The sequence below is a fragment of the Bombus bifarius genome, unplaced genomic scaffold (assembly GCF_011952205.1).
Source record: "Bombus bifarius isolate JDL3187 unplaced genomic scaffold, Bbif_JDL3187 scf7180000007970, whole genome shotgun sequence".
NCBI lineage: Eukaryota > Metazoa > Arthropoda > Insecta > Hymenoptera > Apidae > Bombus > Bombus bifarius.
In genome coordinates, this window is record NW_022884356.1 from 2,977,574 (window position 1) to 2,995,706 (window position 18,133).

Consider the following 18,133-nt stretch of genomic DNA (forward strand, 5'->3'; position numbering starts at 1 on the left):
TTGCATGCGCGCTAAGACGGCTGTCGGTGAAAAAAGTCGACAGCAGTAAACGGCTTCACGCGGACGAACAATCATTCACGCTGTTTTATCGCGTCGCGGGATTATTTCAGCGGCCTCTGGTCGGGGACGACACGTCGTCTAGACGTTTCTGACGAAGTCGATGACCACAGAATCCACGACCCGTCCCTCGGGTTCTCCAACGGTCGTAGGATCGTTCCCTCCGCCGCCTCTGGGTCTGTTGAGAACGGTGCGCGATGTCGTCGCCGTGGCGACGGAAAAATAAAGATAAAGCCTGAGGAATTAATTAGGACCGGGTAATCAAGAAGATACCGCATGGGACCCTAAAGGTGGAAACGCGAGGCGATCCAACGGCCAGGTGGAGGTAGAAGGGGCTTTTGGAAGGCGACAAGCATGGCAAAAAAGGTGCGAAGGAAGAGACCGCGTATAAATATTCACTCCTGTTCAACACTGTTCGAACGACTCGCTTATCCCCGGATTGAACAGATCCGCACGATCCGTTCTCTCTCCTATGTGTTGGCTTCTTCCATTTTCTGGTCGGATCCGAGCTGGAAATTCGAAATGCCTCGTCCGACATTTTATTTTCTTTTCTTCGTCTTCTTCTTCTTCTTCTTCTTCTTCTTCCTTCTTCTCTTCTTTGTCGTTGGTTCTGTTCTTCCTCTTCTCCCTTGGCTGGTCCCCTTTCACTAACGCGACGACGCTTCTTCTCTTTCTCTCGCGTTGTTCGGCCCGTCCACCGCCTCTGGTTCCCTCAGACTCCTCAGGCCGTTTCGCTCGGGCAATACGGGCCCCGATCTTCGGCCGTGAGTAACGGCTATTCCAAGAAGTTGTTTCAGATAGAGGGCTAATTTGTTCGCGTGCTCTTCCCGCGCGCCAACGGCCGGCAAACATACGGGACTGAGCCGCCCGACCCGCGGCGCGCACCCGCCGAGATCTCTTAACGCGACGCGTTACTTCCATTTTATTTTATCGACGTGCTAACGATTTTTCTCTCGACCAAGACCTTCTCCGATCCGTCTCCGGAGGACATCCCGAGGATGTCCAAAGAGGCTATTTGGAATGGCCACTCGTTCCGTATCGATATCATCATGCAACGCAACTTTATATATGATCTCGTGTTGCGAATATGTTCAATATTCGAAGATGGAATCTCGATTCGATGGTATTAATAGGGAATCAGAGAATTAGCATGTTGACTGCGTTGCTAGTTGTTCGATCAAGTATTTCGTGGGTTATACCGCTTTCTTTGTATCGGAGTTTCGATTTTGAAAATGCTTTTAGAATATAATAAAGGGTTATATAAATGACTGTGTAGAAGAACTTCGCAATTCCTACTTCTTACATTTAAAATAATATCATTTCTTCGTGCAAAAACAAACATGTACCGTCAGACATTTTCATAGTGAAATAAAAAATCAGGATAAATATTTCGATAACGTTATATCCGTACAACCTAACAGACAAATTCAAGCTACTAAGTTTTTGCACTTGAGTGGCAGTATTTTTTTAAATCTCGGACACTGTCTTTTTACATTTGCTATAAAAATTCCAAATCGTTTGATCTCTTGCATACCTAATTACTTGATAATATAAAAGTCTTTTAAAGCTCTTTAAAAACCACCATTTTTGAAACCTTTAAAAACAGGCCTCGTGAAGTAACGTAAATTCCATAGTATTTTATCCTGATAATGTATCAACGACAGATAATATTAAACGAATTATCAGAATATTCTCTCGAAGCATTTCCAAAGCGAATAACAGAACAAACCACGATCCAACAAGCACCCAAACGACACCTATGTCTGTAGGAGAGTTAATTAACCCTGGACCGAGCGCTCTCGCGTGAGATTCGAAACGGAAGAACAAAAATGGAACTTTCGGGCAGCCGTATTCGGGCAGTAAATCCGCGCGAAACGGGTCACGCACTAAAAAGGTGCGCGTATGGCCGTAAAAAGCGGCCGTAAACAGCCGTGGCGAAGGTGCGTGAGCACCAAACACCGTATGTATTACGTTTTTGACGCCTATACGCAATGTGGAAGGCGTGGAAGGAATGAGCAGGATTTCCTGGTTCGGTGACAGCAGAAAAATGCGCAGACACAAGCGTTTTCGGCTGATTCTTACCCGCTGGAATATGCTCGAGATATTCGCGCAACTACGCCCGGAATGTCCAGCTCTCGTGTTTACCCCAACCTTTCCGCGCGCATATTATAACGGCGTATCTGGCGGCGGGGCGCGGAAACGGGGAATACCGGGGGTTGATAACGGCGGCGGAGGGCCTGGATAACAGAAGGAAGGGGGTGGTATCGCATGAGTTATTAAGATTCCGGCGCGCATGCTCGCGGTTCTTTCATCGATTCATAAGAATATCCTCTGCTCCGCTCAGGCCACCCACCTCCTCCGCCTCCTTCGCTCCTCAACCTCCTCCTTACGGCTTCAGGGACGTATCTATCGGCTGCATTATTTACGCCAGATCGACGCGAGCTATTGGAAATTCTCGTTGCCCGATCCTTGACGGACATCGATACGGTTTCACAGGCTGACTACGTTTGCGTCTGATCGTCCTCTCTCAAGGGTTGTTTCATAATTTCAACAGCGAGTTGCGAGTTTCGCACATGATGGTTGCTCTCCGACAGGTTTAAATGACGTCAGAGTATGCAAGTTTTGGAAGATTTTGAATTGCAGTTTGTTATTGGGTTGTTGTATGTTGACATCGTATTTTAGGAAATATGTGTATTTCAAACTTTGTCTTATATCACCGGGTGCGCGGATTTAAAGTAAAATAAAAGTTTCTGAAACTTGATTTATGAGCAATTTCTTAATTAATTTCGAATCATAATTTCCAGAGGAAATAAAAGGTTAAAGAAAGTTTCAAGCAACCAGTTCATCCCATACACGTTACAAGTACACGTTCCGATTATAGTAGAAATTCTAAGTAAAACGTCAGTGTGTTAAGCAATTGCACGAGTGAAATTATAGTTAGAGGAATTGAGTAAAACCTTTTAATCGGAAGGTTGTTATTTTAACTGGCACCGCTAAACTAAGGAAGGAAAGCGTGAATTCAGGACGATCGATATTTTTGTGTAATGAAATATTATAATAGAGGGTAACACCATGACCTATTTATAAGGTTTTATCGGAAACATTAAATTCTTTATAGCATAGAACGGAGTCAGGAATAACGCTGACGTGCAAACGAAATTAACGATAAATGAAATGCAATTTTAAACTTATATTTAATCTGACTAAATATAATACATTAGCCGCATAGACCTGTAATTTCGAAATTAAAAAATGTCTAGAAAGTCAACGAATAAAAGATAAACTACAAAAAGAACTATTAATAAATATTCACAACTATTGAAGAAATTATCTTATAAAACTATTATCTTATAAAACATATAATATGTTATTTCATCAAGGAAGATTCAAGTTTTGTAAAAGAAATTTCGTAGGAACAAATGTTTATTACCATATTGATGATTCATTAATCAATATTAATTTTCATTTCCAGTAAACGGCGACAGAAAGGCCGCTACAGTTTCACACGCGCATTAAAATTTATTATAACTACAACAAACTCTCTAATAATATGATGCTATTTAATAAAACATCGTATCACAGTTAACATTCGCCGCAAATAGAATCGTTCCACTCGATCATCAATAATCACCTCATAAACATCCCTCTGCCTTCGGTGCATTTGAAGAACCATTAACACATCTTTCCTTCCACGCTGCCCACGTGAACCCACGCGAAGCGTGCAGCAGCTGTTAGACGAATTGCGAATAACAATAAAAATAATAGTAAAAATCGCAATACAGGTCGGCCCATTTTTTCACAGATGTCCTGGATTGATATCGCGTCTCGGTACACGCGATACCCGGCAGCGTCGTTAATAGCGTGGCCCGAATGAAATTTATAGGCATCAGACCAGAGCATGGAACCTTTCGTTCACTTTTCAAATAGATTCATCGAACGCTCTTCTTTAACCAATGTCCTACACATCAACCATTTATTCGCAATCGCAGTAATTGACAATTTTAGTTAGATCATTTAGCACTTAAAGTTTATCATACACAATGAAACTTTGAACATTTCTTTATTAATCAAGAAGTACTTTACGAAGTTTCACGAAAAGAATACAATGTCAGAAGAATTGCCCTCAATATTGCATAAAATTATGTCACGAACGCAAAGTATAAAATTATAATTGCAAAGAAACATATTATTATACACTTTACAGCAAAGAAACACAACCGATTGAAGAAAGGAATCGATCGTCTTTTCTCTCGATTAGCGTAAATGTAAGTGATAAAGGAATTGAACACTGTACATCGACATTGAAACGTTATCAAGTTAGAAATTAGCGAACGCGCGCGAGTAAGGCGCGTTGGGAGCGTGGGTTTCACGGCAAACGGGTCAAACGATCGATCGCGGTGAACAAGCGAGGAATCGGCGACGGGTTTACCCGCGTAAACGATAATGAGCGTGGACGGTAGTTTCAAGCGGAGGTTACGCCTTCCTGAGAAACCGGTATGCGTTACGGAGGCCTACCCCCTTTTGTCTTGTTCGTTGGCATCACGCGTGGTAGGAAATTCAAGGCGCGCAACCTTCTTCTCGAAAGTCGTGCGAGGGTTGATGGAGCGGGAAATCGTTCGCGGAAAATGCTTCCTATGGCGATCGAAGGTTGTAAAGAACTCGTGACTCGTTACACTTTCTCGAGTACGATTTTAAAATTGCGAGGAGGTTATTCAGATTCTTAGAGATGGTTCCAAGAAGATGATATGAAATGAATATTAAGCTTCATTATATATTACGATTGTGTTTGTACATTTGTATACGCTTCGACCTCGAAAGACGTAGGAGTAAAGAAATGAAACAACTGCCGAGAGATTATACGAGTTGATAGCTGATATGACATAGACGATATTTGTAAAGTTTTGATATACCAACGATTTTACTAAACAACTTGGATGCAATTTAAAGTTTAGAGGCTACACGAAATACTGAAGTTCCATCGAGAATAAAATGTGTCACAAATGTGACTTTTCTACGTATATTGGGAGTGTACATTGCTAGGCTTGAATTTTCAATTTATCTCTGCTGCGATATCATGATGCGTGGAATTATATCGTGAATGCGTGAAGTTTAATTATGAGGTTACAAGACGAGAAAAGGATTAATGTGCTTTAAAGTATACGTTCCGAGATTTTTAACGAAGGATACAGCACTGGCGGCGTAAAAGAAGGCGCACATGCACGTTTATAACGCGGAAGAAGTGTGCGCGCATTTGCAGGGTGGCTGGAAAAAGAGAAGACACTGGACAAGGGCGAGGGTGGAGTCAGGGGTGGAGGGTGAAGCTAAGGAGGAGCTGGTGGAGATTGCGAGAGGAGGGGGAGGGGTGATCTATGCGTTTAATTAACCATAGAGACGCTCCTACCAACTCTTAGCCGCTCTTAGTTCGAGCTTGCTGGAGCTCGGTGGCTGCAGAGGGACAGGGTGGCGCAAGAATAAAAGAGCGAAAGAGCAGGGGAGAAAAGAAGCAAGAAAAAGAAAGGATTTAGCTATCGCCGGCGAAATTAACCCCGAGGAAAAACTTATAATGTGTCTTCCCCGGAAAAGCAGCTCGAACGTTGCGAGCTCGTGCCGATGCTTTCACCGCATTCGTCCTGGATAATTGATTCCGAATATAATTAATCGGTGACATACGGATAAAAGTACTGTTTTCGCATCGTTCTGGAGCATTTTTTTGGACAAGATTTTTACTAATGGTTCTTTTTCTGAATATTGTTCTAGATTTATATTATGTCGGGAATTTTATTCATATTTCGTAAATTGAGTTGTTTTGGAAACGTTTTTCTGTGTTTCATTAGTATCGCTGGTTTCCTGTACCCGAAGTCTGATGACATGCTGATTTAGTATCACGCTTAATATCACTATATCATCACACGCTTGATATCTCTGCATCTGTAGCAAGAAAATCATTAGAACAGTTTTTCGAAAGGATACGATTTGTATCAGGAAATATTAGACAAGAAATCGAATTACAAAGATTTCAAGTATACCGCTTCTTACTAGATACCACTAGAAATACAAATTCATTTACGCGAAAGAATTATTCCAACGTTTAGAAAAATCTCGACTTTCACAGTCATTCGTAAAATAGCATATCGAACGATTAGCTTGAATTTGTTATTAGAAGTCAGAAACTTCTAAAATTCGTTCACGTATTCCTCTTCGAATTTCGCCGGCACATCAAACCAGACATAACCACGTGACGATCATTATACGTGTTGGCTACCTCGGACAGGCTTCCCTCCCGTTCATCTCCAACGACATACATCAACTATAAACCCAGTAGCCGCACGAACAACAGAGAGCCCGGTTATCGTTATTACCGCGATGATGTGCCAGTGCCAAAAGACGACTTAATTCCGCCACGGTAATCCGACAATTGTTTACACATGTTCGTTATTTACGTGTAACCGAGTGTGTCGAACATCACACTCGGCGAAAACGCACGATCAGTCGCATATAATCACAGACACGCGTACACGTACCGATATTCGCACACCCATGTAAAAACTGGCCCAGCCCCCAGTCGCAGCGGCCCCAACCTTCTCGTCGTCCCACCCGCGACGGTGATATTTTGAGATTTCTTTGGCTCTTGTCTCCGAGTCCCGCGATCGCGTTCCGAGAAAAGGGAGGTTAATGAGACGGCCGCGGACAGTTATAAATGAACGATAAGGCGCACGCCGGATTCCTTTAATAGCTGGTGCAAATTTATGGCCGCCGCTAAGGGACGTCCGCTAAGGGGTTATAGATTGATTGGTCGTGAAATCGGCTTTAATCAATCGTGTGTACCCTCTGAATTATACGTACGCCCGGCGGAGTTAATTAATTCCAACACATCGGTCGATCGCCTCCTCCCGCTCGTTCGACGCCGCGGCATTAATCTGCCCTTTCGTTACATTAATTTGCCCGGCTGATAACGTTGCTCCTGGCCGCTCGTATTTTAGTAGAAAGGATCAGAACGGTCAGAAGAGAAGAAAGAGAAGGGATGGGGTTTCCGTGTGAAAGAGATGGAAAGAAGGTGCCGGACGCAGAGTTTCGGGAGCGTTCTTGAAGAACGCACGAGGAACAGAAATTGGGATTCCTCCGCGTGTACGTTGTTCCAAGTCAACGTCACGCTCGTTCCTCGTGACGGTCGTCGTTCAGTCGAACGAGGAACGAACACGACGAGGACCAAGTGTCGATTCGGCCGTGACGCGAGGCCAATTATTATAATTACCGGAATTCACGGTGCGCAATTAGGCCGGGCAAAGGACAGGAGGCGCACGGTTGCGTGTATCGCCCTTCTCTCCTCCTTTATACCACTTGATTTTCATCCTTGCGTGTCGTGTATCGATTATAAATACCACGACCGCGTTATTACACACATGTGCAATTACACCGGCAGCTCTCGCTATTACATTATCTTCGGCTTCGTTACGTTTCGTTTTAATCGACTGGAGAGCCGACTCCACGCGTTCCTCCGGAGGACGATCGCTCTCTCTCTCCGTGAGCGCCGGATTCCAGTTAGCTCCGTGGAATTTAAGTATCGCGTATGCGTTCCCCAGGATCCTTTCGCGGCTGTTCTATCTTAATTACCGGGCTGATTAATAGTCACGCGTGCGGCTAATTAATCGACCGCTTTTGCCAGCCTGGTTTCACCCAGGCCAGGCTTGCACGAACGCGAGGGCTTCTTGTTGGTTTGCTCCTTTCGTGGAGATCGAATATTTTCGTCGAACCAAGCAGGTATGTTTACTTATCGGTACACTGAAGATCCTTATGCAAATTTATATCTTCGTGGACACAATTAAACAAATAGAAGTGAAATAGAAACTCGTTTCGCTTGTTACAATCGAGATTATAACGAGCACCGTATTTTCAATATTTTATATATTTTTCTATATTGTATCCACTTTGCGTAATTTCTGTATCCTTAAATTTGTCGTAAATAGACAAAAGTCTGCAATCCACTCGTCAGAGGAGAACCGAAAAAACGGAGGAAGAACGAAAGGGTCACGGTTAGAAAGAGAATACGCGAAGGAAGAGAAAGGAAGAAAGAAAGGAAGGAAGGAAGGATGAAAGAGACGAGAGTTACCTGTGTTCACGTGGCATGTATACACGGTGTAAACAGGCACGTCCGTGTGCTCCCGCGTGGAGCAGGAAGTGTCTCGTAATAAAAGAGTGACTTCCGTCGGTGAAACAATACCGTCCGCGGGATTACCTCGTCCACGGCTCGGTTCCATCTCCTCTGCCTCGTTACCTTATCCAGCCGCTGTTAATTTGCGTCGAAAGTAATTTAGCGCCGTCTCGTTGTCGCTTTTGTTATGATTCGCCGTGCTGTCCCTCGTTGGCAAGCAACCGAGGGGACGACAGCTTTGTTCTTTTGCGCGGGAACGAACAACATTCGAGGAACGATACTAGGAGTTGAATTTCTTCATTTTTCTTTTCTTTTTCTTCTTTTTTTTTATGAGAGTTTGGTAAGATGAAAGTTTCGACGAAATTTGTTGTAACAAACGCAGCTATACAGTTCGTGGAGAAACGCGATTAATATATTCGCGTCTATTTCTGCGTAGAGAAATTTCGATGGATTTGTGGAAGAAACCGTGGTTTTAGATTAATTGCTTGAACGAGTGAAACTTGAATTTGGTTGCAAGAAAAATAAATATATTTTGGATTCCTTGAACGTCATCGAAAATTATGTTGGAGAAATTGACTTTGTTTTTGAAGGAACACGGTTTTAACAAATAATAAGAAAATGTTATATTTAATGTTGTAATATAATAAATGTATATATTTTTGTGAATTTAGTCAACATTTTCCTCCTATTGTTATCGTATAACCTCTCTCTTTTCACTTTAAGCATCGCTCTTCAATTCTCCATTGCCGAGTCTCACGCTCGTTATTTTGTAAATGATCATCCACAGGTGTTGAATTTTACGCTAAAGAAACTATTTAAAAGAGCGACTCGGTGAAATAATTGGTTGGCACAGGATTATTATATTCTCACTTCTTCCACGTCCACAGCCAATTATCGTGTGCCAGTCGGAGATGTTTTATGTATGTTTGTCGCGTTGTCTATTTGCCGTTAATTTCCATCGAAAGTGATTTATTTTCTCGCTTCGATAGAGCCTCGATTAATGAATTCGACGTTACCGGGAGGACGAATACTATTAAGAAAATCGTGTCGAGTTGTAGAACATTTTGTATCGTCTCAAACACGTTTCTCAGTCTTTTAAGTATTATATCAACATCTTGGATCTACTTAATATTTAAACGAATCTCATGATTCAGGTTTTAAAACAAGATGATGCCTTCTTTTATATCAATCCCGCTGTATCTGATTTGGTATTTAAATATCCGTTGAAAACTTAGATCGTAGTTTATATGATTCATACCGTTGAGAAGTTACCGAAATTAAAATAAAAATTACCTTGTTTGATATTTCGGTATTCAGTAGGTCAATTAAATGTCTCTGTTCGGCGTCTATAAAACCGACTCGTAATTTATAAGTTGGAGCACACGACAGTGGAGTTACTTTAATTGCCATATTATTGCTATTGGCAATGAAACGTTTTTTTACAGCCAAAAATTTACACGATACATCGAGTCTGTGGAATTTATCAGTTGAAATTATTTCAACTTTTGTATAGAATTATAGCCAAGCGAGCGTTGTCTTTGTCCAGGAATAACGCGGATAATATATGAGAACAATTGCTTCTTAAATGGAGGAAGAATTAAGTAAGAAATAATGGGATAATGGAATAAGTACTACAACTACACAGTTTCTAAATTGCCTAGAATGGCAAGTCCAAACGTTTCACTTTCGTACATTGTTTTCTTCTTTTCTTTCGCTCGGGGAATCGAGACGGTAGCTAATTTCTTCGTAATTTTTGCCATGATACAGCTTCCCTCTAACTTTTTGTTTCTCGAGATACTATATTGTCTTAACGTGTGTCAGACTTGAAACTATTTGATGATGTTTCACTTTATCGTTGCTTCTATTAATATCGAGGTATTTCTTATGTTTCTAATCGAATCGGAATTCTCAAACACGAATTTGTTAAAAGTTAACAAGAGTAACAGATAATCGGACTCGTCCCATTAACTGTAACAAATGGTAAAATTAATTTAGATCCCTCGAAAATACATAAACATCGTCAGTCTGGTTATATCAGTCCTTACATACTTAGACTAAATAAATTATATCGCTGTATAACGTTCATACTTAACACGCACAACTTGCATTGCTCGCGACAAGTTAATAAATCAGAGTCAAAGACATCGGATTACCAGCGCGTTGAAAGCAAATTTAACAAATTCCAGTTCCTTCCGAATATCGCCACACAGCCATCAACCTTGTCTCCATCTAATTTCGTACGAGTCGTGTACGTACCGATTATACGTAGAGCGAGACACGCGTCTCGTCGAGACATCGTTTGCGATACGTCCCGTTTCTGAAATCACAGGGTCCCGCGTGATCGATGCCTTTCTCGTGCTCGAATAAGCGGCGACGTGTAATCACTTAATCCAACGGTGCAATGGAAACGCGACGGAATCGTCGTGATCGCGAAGGACCAAGATGGAAGAACGGCGAACGAACGAAGGAGAGAGAAGAAAAGGAAGAAGAGAATGGTTACTCGCACGAGGCAAAGGGACTATCGCAGCGAGAGGACGTTCTGCTTTATCAGTGCAAATGGGATGCCAGCGTGTTTCCATTAATTCAAATCGCGGAGTAAAATCACGGCGCGGAATGTCCATTAAAGTCAAGCGGGGAGAAGTCGTTAGCCTGTTCGTGGCGACGTAAAGTGCCGGGCGTTACACCGTCGGTGTCGCGTTTTAACGCGGAAACTCGAGAAAAATGCGTCAGCCAGGCCGAGGTGAGAGAAAGAGAGAGCTGTTTTTCTTCGTAATAACGTCTTTTAACGATCAGCACCGGTCGGTAGATTCTCCGCCGCGAATCGAGTACCCGCGACGACCAACTGGTAACGCGTTGGAGGAAGATACGCGAAAACGCCAGTCAGCTTTATCTTAACTCTCGCGTTAGGCTTGTCCCGTGTCGCGCGACCTCTTCGTGCTTCGTCCAATCTCCGACGAACGGTTTAATTAGCCTGTAAACCGCGAAATACGAGTCAGATCATTTTCCAGATTCGACGAGCAGTCGATGAATTAATCTAGGTTCGTTCACGCTAGAAAGTATCATAGTGGTCGGAACGATCAATTTTTCATAGAATTTTTATAGATTCGCAATGATAGCTATTCAGGGATTTGAATGTTTTTTTTTCATAGAAATTTTATAGACCATTTTTCTAATCTTTTTCGATCATAGATTTTTGAGGATTCGAATATTTTGTAAAATACGTATGATGGAATCAAGGTGATTTCCTCTGATGATAGCTCTTAAGGGTCGAGAAAAATTTGAAGTAGATTATTCCATAAAAAAATTACCATATTTTCACACTTCAATCTATAATGAATAACAGAAATACGACTTGATCGACTTCTTTGATCATCCGCGTTCCAGAACATAGCGCGCCATGAAAGAAAAACGAGTTCATCGGAGTGGAGAGGGAAAAAAATGTACGAAAGCTACGACTGGCAATGATCACGCAGCATCTTATGGCTATGACTACGACTAGAAAAAGATCACGGCGAGTTAGAAGAAGAACGAGAAAACAGGTGGGACGTTACGCAGGTACTTTGGCGAGGGTTTTTTCTCGCCACGCGAACACGAAATCGTTTAATTCGAACAGGTCGCGCGGCGCGTTCGAGAGGAGACGAACAGGCCCGTGAAATGGACGTTCCGGTTTATCCGCGCGTATAGCGCGCGCATCGTGCGGCTTGTTTCCATTAATTCGCGTTGCGCGACGAACTCGTGCTATAGGAATGCCCCGTTCGAGTCGTTAGGAGGAGAATGGCAAAACGAAACGGGCTAATTCACGACCTTGTCGTTGGATGCGTCTGCAGCGAAATATCGATTATGAACCAACTCGAAAAAGACGATAAATTAGGCTCAATTACGCTTATTAACCCTCGTTTAGATTAGTCAAGTTACTTCGATTCAAGTCGCCCGAATTATTTGATCATACTTTACGTTCATGATACGTTTATAACTACAATTAACATTCATATAGACATAAATTCTTCTTTCGACAACATTTTAGGCATCTATTTTACATTAAGTATTCTGTCGAATTTAGGATACTTGAACAAACGATTGCAGGCTAAGTAACTTCAATTTAAATCTGCGTTCATAGGAATTATTTGACAGTAGAATAGATGCAATCGACCATCAGACATCGATATCTTTCCTTTCGTCTTTAAAGATCATAGCAGATCTTCGTTGAAAGAGCGTGGAATGTGTTTTAGCGAGGAATTTTTATTTTTATATTCCTCTTAAAATTACTTTTATTATCATCGTACGTCACAACCTTGACTCCGTTTCAATTATAAGATATTTTATTCGAGCTTAATTCTTTCATTATAATAATCGAGACTAAAAGGGTGCAATGGAAATGAATTAACTGGACTGGACTCGTGCTCGATTCATCGATGCATAAATGAACCATAATATCGTATCAGTAACGATGCTGTGACCCCTATGAAATCGATCTTGCCATTTCAACGTTGGCCGCTTGTCGTTTCTCGAGTTATAAGCTTTAAAGAAGATTATAACGCGTTGAAGTTACTCGTTCGTACGATTTAGGACAATCGCGATAATTCGCGATTATTCGCGGAGAGATTTATGATGACAAAGCGAGATGAACTTAGAGAGCAAAGTTCAGTCAAGTAGGCCATGAATTTCACTTATGCATGGAAAAACTAGACCCGACTATGGTGGAATGCGATCGAAGGCGTCGAATTTCTTTGGATAATTCGAAACACAAAAGTAGCCACGTATCTATAGGTCAAATCTAATTAAAGAGCGTATGCATACGAAGAAGAAATATGCGACGTCCGGCGAAATGTGCGAAGAGTGATAAATGAATTCGTCCAAAAACATTGGTGACAGAAAGGAATGTCGCGAGGAAAAGTTGAAGTTGTTTTATGAGACTCGGTTTTTGCAGGCGGTGGCATTAAGGAGATTTCAAGGTTATTAAACTTTTTACAATGAAAAACGACTTTTAATATGCACGACTGCAGTTTACATTCGAATGGATTTAATGACTACGGTCGTTTAAAGTCAATCGAGGCCACGATGGAAGATAAAGCGATGGTGTCATTTTAATTACCATCATTTTTTATACCTTAATGCCGGTTTATTAGAATTCCGAGCATAGAAATCCGTAATTTTTAATCGCGATTCTATGATAAAAGAGAAAAAGAAAATAATAAGCCTCTGATTAACATTCTTGCAAAGCAGATTGGCGTGAATTATCTTCTCAATATTTATGTAGTGTGACATTGTAAAACCCGGTGTTATTCGTGACAATCATTTTTCATACAGCGTTCAATGAAGATTTATGTGACACATAAATATAGAGTTTAAATTCGGAATATTAAAGCACCGAGATAGATATTAATTTTGTTAGCTACGACTGTTAGAACAAATATGTCAAAGTCGAGAAAACTCGGTGAATCGTAGAAATTGTGAAAATAGTCGTCGATGCAGTTGAATATTTCTAGTTTATATCGCGTCATCCACTGTCGTTATTTCTGAATGATTATTTCAAGAGAAACGAAATCAAATGGAAGATTCAACATTTAGCACAAAAGATTCATTTCGTTCTTCGTAAAATCTAAATCAAAGGGATTTATACGACCGACGAATCTCTCGAAATTAGGAATTACTGTTTCAATTAATCGCAGTGATCACATTCATATAATCGTACAATCGTAATTACGAATTAAACAATCCAAAGATAAAGAACTTCTCGAACGAAGAAACAGTTATTCAAAGTTTGACGATGAGTAATTCCGATTTTATTGTAACGTATTAGCTTTAAAAAAATCAACATTATTACGCGACTATCATAAACAACAACATCTTATCAACCTAATCAACCTATTAATTAATTTTCATCCTGACAAGAAATAAGCGAATGCCTGATCATTTCAGGTATCTACTCACGCATATATCTAACGATCCATCGTAATCTTTTAATCAATTTACATTCCAACAAAAGTAACCAGGTATCTGAACACTGTAGGTCATATCTACTTGAGCAGATACGTCCAGTATTATCGTAGAAACCAAATGGATACAAGTTACAAATTATAACACATCCCAGAACATAATACTCGACAGGATTACATTTCAACAACCCTTAGAAATTCTTCGGGTAATCAACGCTGGCAAGAATCCCGTAAAACGCGCGACGATAATTACAGTTAATCCAGCGGGAATAATTCGCGAAAAATGGCGGCGGTGTTGAATTGAATCGGCCGCGAGCGGAAATATTCATTTTCCGCTGGCGAAATCATTTATCGTGACCGGTGCACGGCCGCTGGACGCGGAAGAAATTTACCGCAAAGGAAACAGATGCGTGCCCTCGTGCGCTAGCTTCTTTCCTTTTGATATTTCTTCTTCTCTTCGTGTTCGCGTTCGAGCGAGCTTCTGCGATCGCGCTCATGCGTGAATACGGAATCGCTTCATTTAAGACGCGTTGCCGTGTATCGTGGCGGCTTCCAGAGGCAAGAAGGCGAAAGAAAGAGAGAGAATGTAAAAACCGACGGTTAAGGACATTTCTATCCGTTGCCGCACGCTGCTTGAACAAGCATGTACCTCCTATGGGTTAATTGAAAAGAATTATTGCAGCTTAAAGTTTAATGATCGGTCTCCTTTGCCAGTTGATAGCGATAACCCTTTCCTTCTTTCGTGTTCTTCTCCCTCGTTTTCCTTTTCTTTTCTTTTCTTTCTGTCTTTCTTTTTTTTTCTTTTTATTTTCTTTTCAATTTCAAGTCGAAGAACTCGAAAAGTACACGGTGAGTGTACTTGTACTAATGAAGTTTATCGAGACAGGTTCTTCGTAATCAATCGATCGTGACAGGTTAAGATGTAGACGTAATTTTCCAAATTAAGTTTGACAGCTTGATGCATGTACATATGGCTGTTTTTTCGCCGTGGAAACAGGTTGGAGAAGCAATCGTTCAGAAATTGTTGTATGATTTCGTTCTGAGAGCGGAATAATAGAAATTGTATATGTATGATTTTTTGGGTGGCAAGATGTTAGAAGTTAATTCGAGGAATATGTCTTGTGTGCGCAGATGAGTCTTGTTCTTGTATGTGAGATATTAAGCCTTGTTTCAGGCCTACATAGATATGCTTTTCTCCACAGATATTTCGTATCGTACATGTAGCTGATATTTGTTATTAACTTTTAATTTACAAAGCAAATCACGATATTACAAGTATACTTTATTAAAAGAATCGCTCCTTCTTTTAAGAAGGCAAAGGCATAAAAATTGTAACTATAACATTTCAATACTTAAATACATATTTTCCTATTTGTTATTTTATTTTCTATTATCCATTTTGTTCTCTCGCCTGTATTTCAGCGCAACCATTTTACAAAACATTACTAACTACAAACGAAACGAATAAAGGCTGCCATCGATCTTCGTCAAAATTAATATCAGCACATTCTATTCCAGAACCAAGGTAATCAGAGGCACGTACACCAGAGTGTGTAATTTCGTGCAACAGCTGAAACTTCCTACGAAAAATGTAGCTGACACTTTACACAGCGTACCAAATAAATTAAGAATCTAATTTGTCAGATCCCGTTCCAGAATCGTTTGATACCGAATCATGGGAATAAATCGTACAAATAATATCGACGAATCAAAATACTTTCACAATACGTTCTCGTTAAGCAATAACATCTAAAACAGTAATTACAGAACTTCAAATAGCCGATTTACATCATTGCAAGAATCTCGCCAAGTATATCCAGATTTTTGTCGATACTTATCGAGCCAATTTGTACTTCGGTAAGTGGAATAACTAGTTTCACGCGTGCACCTCCCAATATACCAACCCCTGCAAACGAAATCATTCACTGTCTAAAATCCTTTCAGCTCCAAAACTTATCTCGTTTTACATTACCAAGCTCATCACACCGCATCAATTCTACATCATCATCGATCACGACCTACTACAACATTTGACTAAAAAGATCATTAAGAATAATACTTCAACCCCTGTAACTCCATTTCCACGAAAAAAAAGTAACCTAAAGAAAACTGATCAACCTAAATCCTCGCAAAAAGAGTGAATGCGCACTAAGATTGCAAGACTAAGTCTACACGTATAATCGAACGTACATATACAGTTTCCATATGAGTAGGCTGCTAATTTTTATGCAATCTCATATTTTTATTAACACAGCTGAAGGAGTGGAAATCGTTGAATCGATGAAACGTTACGGCAGATAATTCGCTTCGAATATTTTCTCTATTTTTGCATTGTATATACGTGTTGTATATTTTTGCGACACTAAATTTTCCATAAATGCATCAAAATGTACGCATTTCGATCATCGAAACGTCCATTCGTCGGAACGACAGTTCGTCAGAGGACGCGTGCACGGCAGTTACAGCACACCGCAAACCTTCTCCGATCTACGGTAAACCTCTTGTCCAAAGGTTCTCCGATAAATTCGCGCGGAAGTCGCCTCTCCATAAAGACGAGCCAATATTGCGCGCGTTGTTCACGCGTGGCGAAAGATTACCGATGGCACGCGCGCGGCCAAGCATCACGAATTTAAGATTCCGGCGGATGCCAGCTGGAAAACGGGTCCACGATGCTCCGAATGGACAGAGCGAAAGAAAACAGTCGAGCCAACCGACGATCGTGACTATTAAACAAAAAAAAAGTGAGGAAGATCTGCGTAAACGCGGAATGGTCGGGGACGAAACGCTGCGCGAGGTGCTTTCGTTGGGAAAGGATAGAGAGATACGAAGGTAAGGAAGGCGCGTTCCGCTTTATCAGCGCGCGCCGCATGCCGCGGCGTGTTTCCATTAATTCGCGTCGCGGGGCAAACTCGTGCCGTTGGAATGCCCGTGCTGAGGCCGAGGAGAGAAGTCGTTAGGCCTGCGTGCCGTTCGGCCGGGCAACCGGTTTTCCCATCGGTGATTCGTCGTTAATTCGCCGATGGAGAGTAAGTAATCGCACGCGTACCAACGACCACCTCGAGTGTGTTACACGGTTACCTTCGCGCCGCGCCTACCTCGGGGTTGTTCCGATTTTCCTCGGCGATAAGCGCCGCCACTTCGACGCGAGACGCGAGAAATTCCTTTGACCCTTTTTCGGACTCGTCGGGAATCGCCGCGTTCCTCTTGGCGCGATTCCAACGCGTGCGCGAGGCTTAACCGCTGTCATACGTCGCGCTATTTTTTTTTCTTTCGCACGACCTTCCGATTACACTTTATGATTTGTAGAATTGTTATTTATTCATTGAAATGCAGGATCTATAATTGTATACATGCATATACATATGTATCTTGAAAGATTGAAAAGATTAAAAGGTGTATACGTCACTGAATTCTGAAAAGGTTTTTTCGTTTAGTTTCTCGTTGTTTGATACATTGTTTGATGATTCTTGAAGGCCGTGTGCTAATAATTAATCGACAGGAAGATTCAGATTCAAACCCCAATTTGCAGTTTCAATGGAATTAAGTTTAATTGTGGCTTAATTATACGGAGTTTTATTTCCATGGAAAGATCAAATCTTACTTCGACAAACTTCAACACATTCCTACATTTTTGTTGTTTCTTTAAAAGAAACAATGATCGAGTGTTCAGGTATATATATCGTGTTAATAACTTTTTAATATTAGCAATTCCACTCACCAGATAAGTTCGCCAGCATAGAAGTAGAGGTTCCTTCTGCAACAAAGGCACAAACTAAATATGAAGTGACCATATAATAATGTAATTATTGGAAGTAACATAAGATTCATACTAAGATAAAAATATCATGCGTACGGAATTACCATATCCAATTTATAGCAATACGTATTTACCAATGCAGCATCGGTTGGTTAATGAATGTTGTGACGCGATCTTGCTTCTCCCATGCGTAATCGACGCATATTAATTGCAGTTTAATAATACCTGCACCTT

The 18,133-nt window shown here is 41.2% G+C and overlaps 1 protein-coding gene across 2 annotated transcripts in view; it reads right to left on the reverse strand.

Annotated features, from left to right (window-relative positions):
• Window positions 1-18,133, reverse strand: part of LOC117214410 (zinc finger homeobox protein 4-like) — a 290,596-nt gene that overhangs the window by 123,259 nt on the left and 149,204 nt on the right. For both annotated transcript variants that reach the window (XM_033460508.1, XM_033460516.1), the window contains exon 5: window positions 17,861-17,896. The gene's annotated coding sequence lies outside the window, so the exon portion shown is untranslated. The remainder of the gene's footprint in view (window positions 1-17,860; window positions 17,897-18,133) is intronic.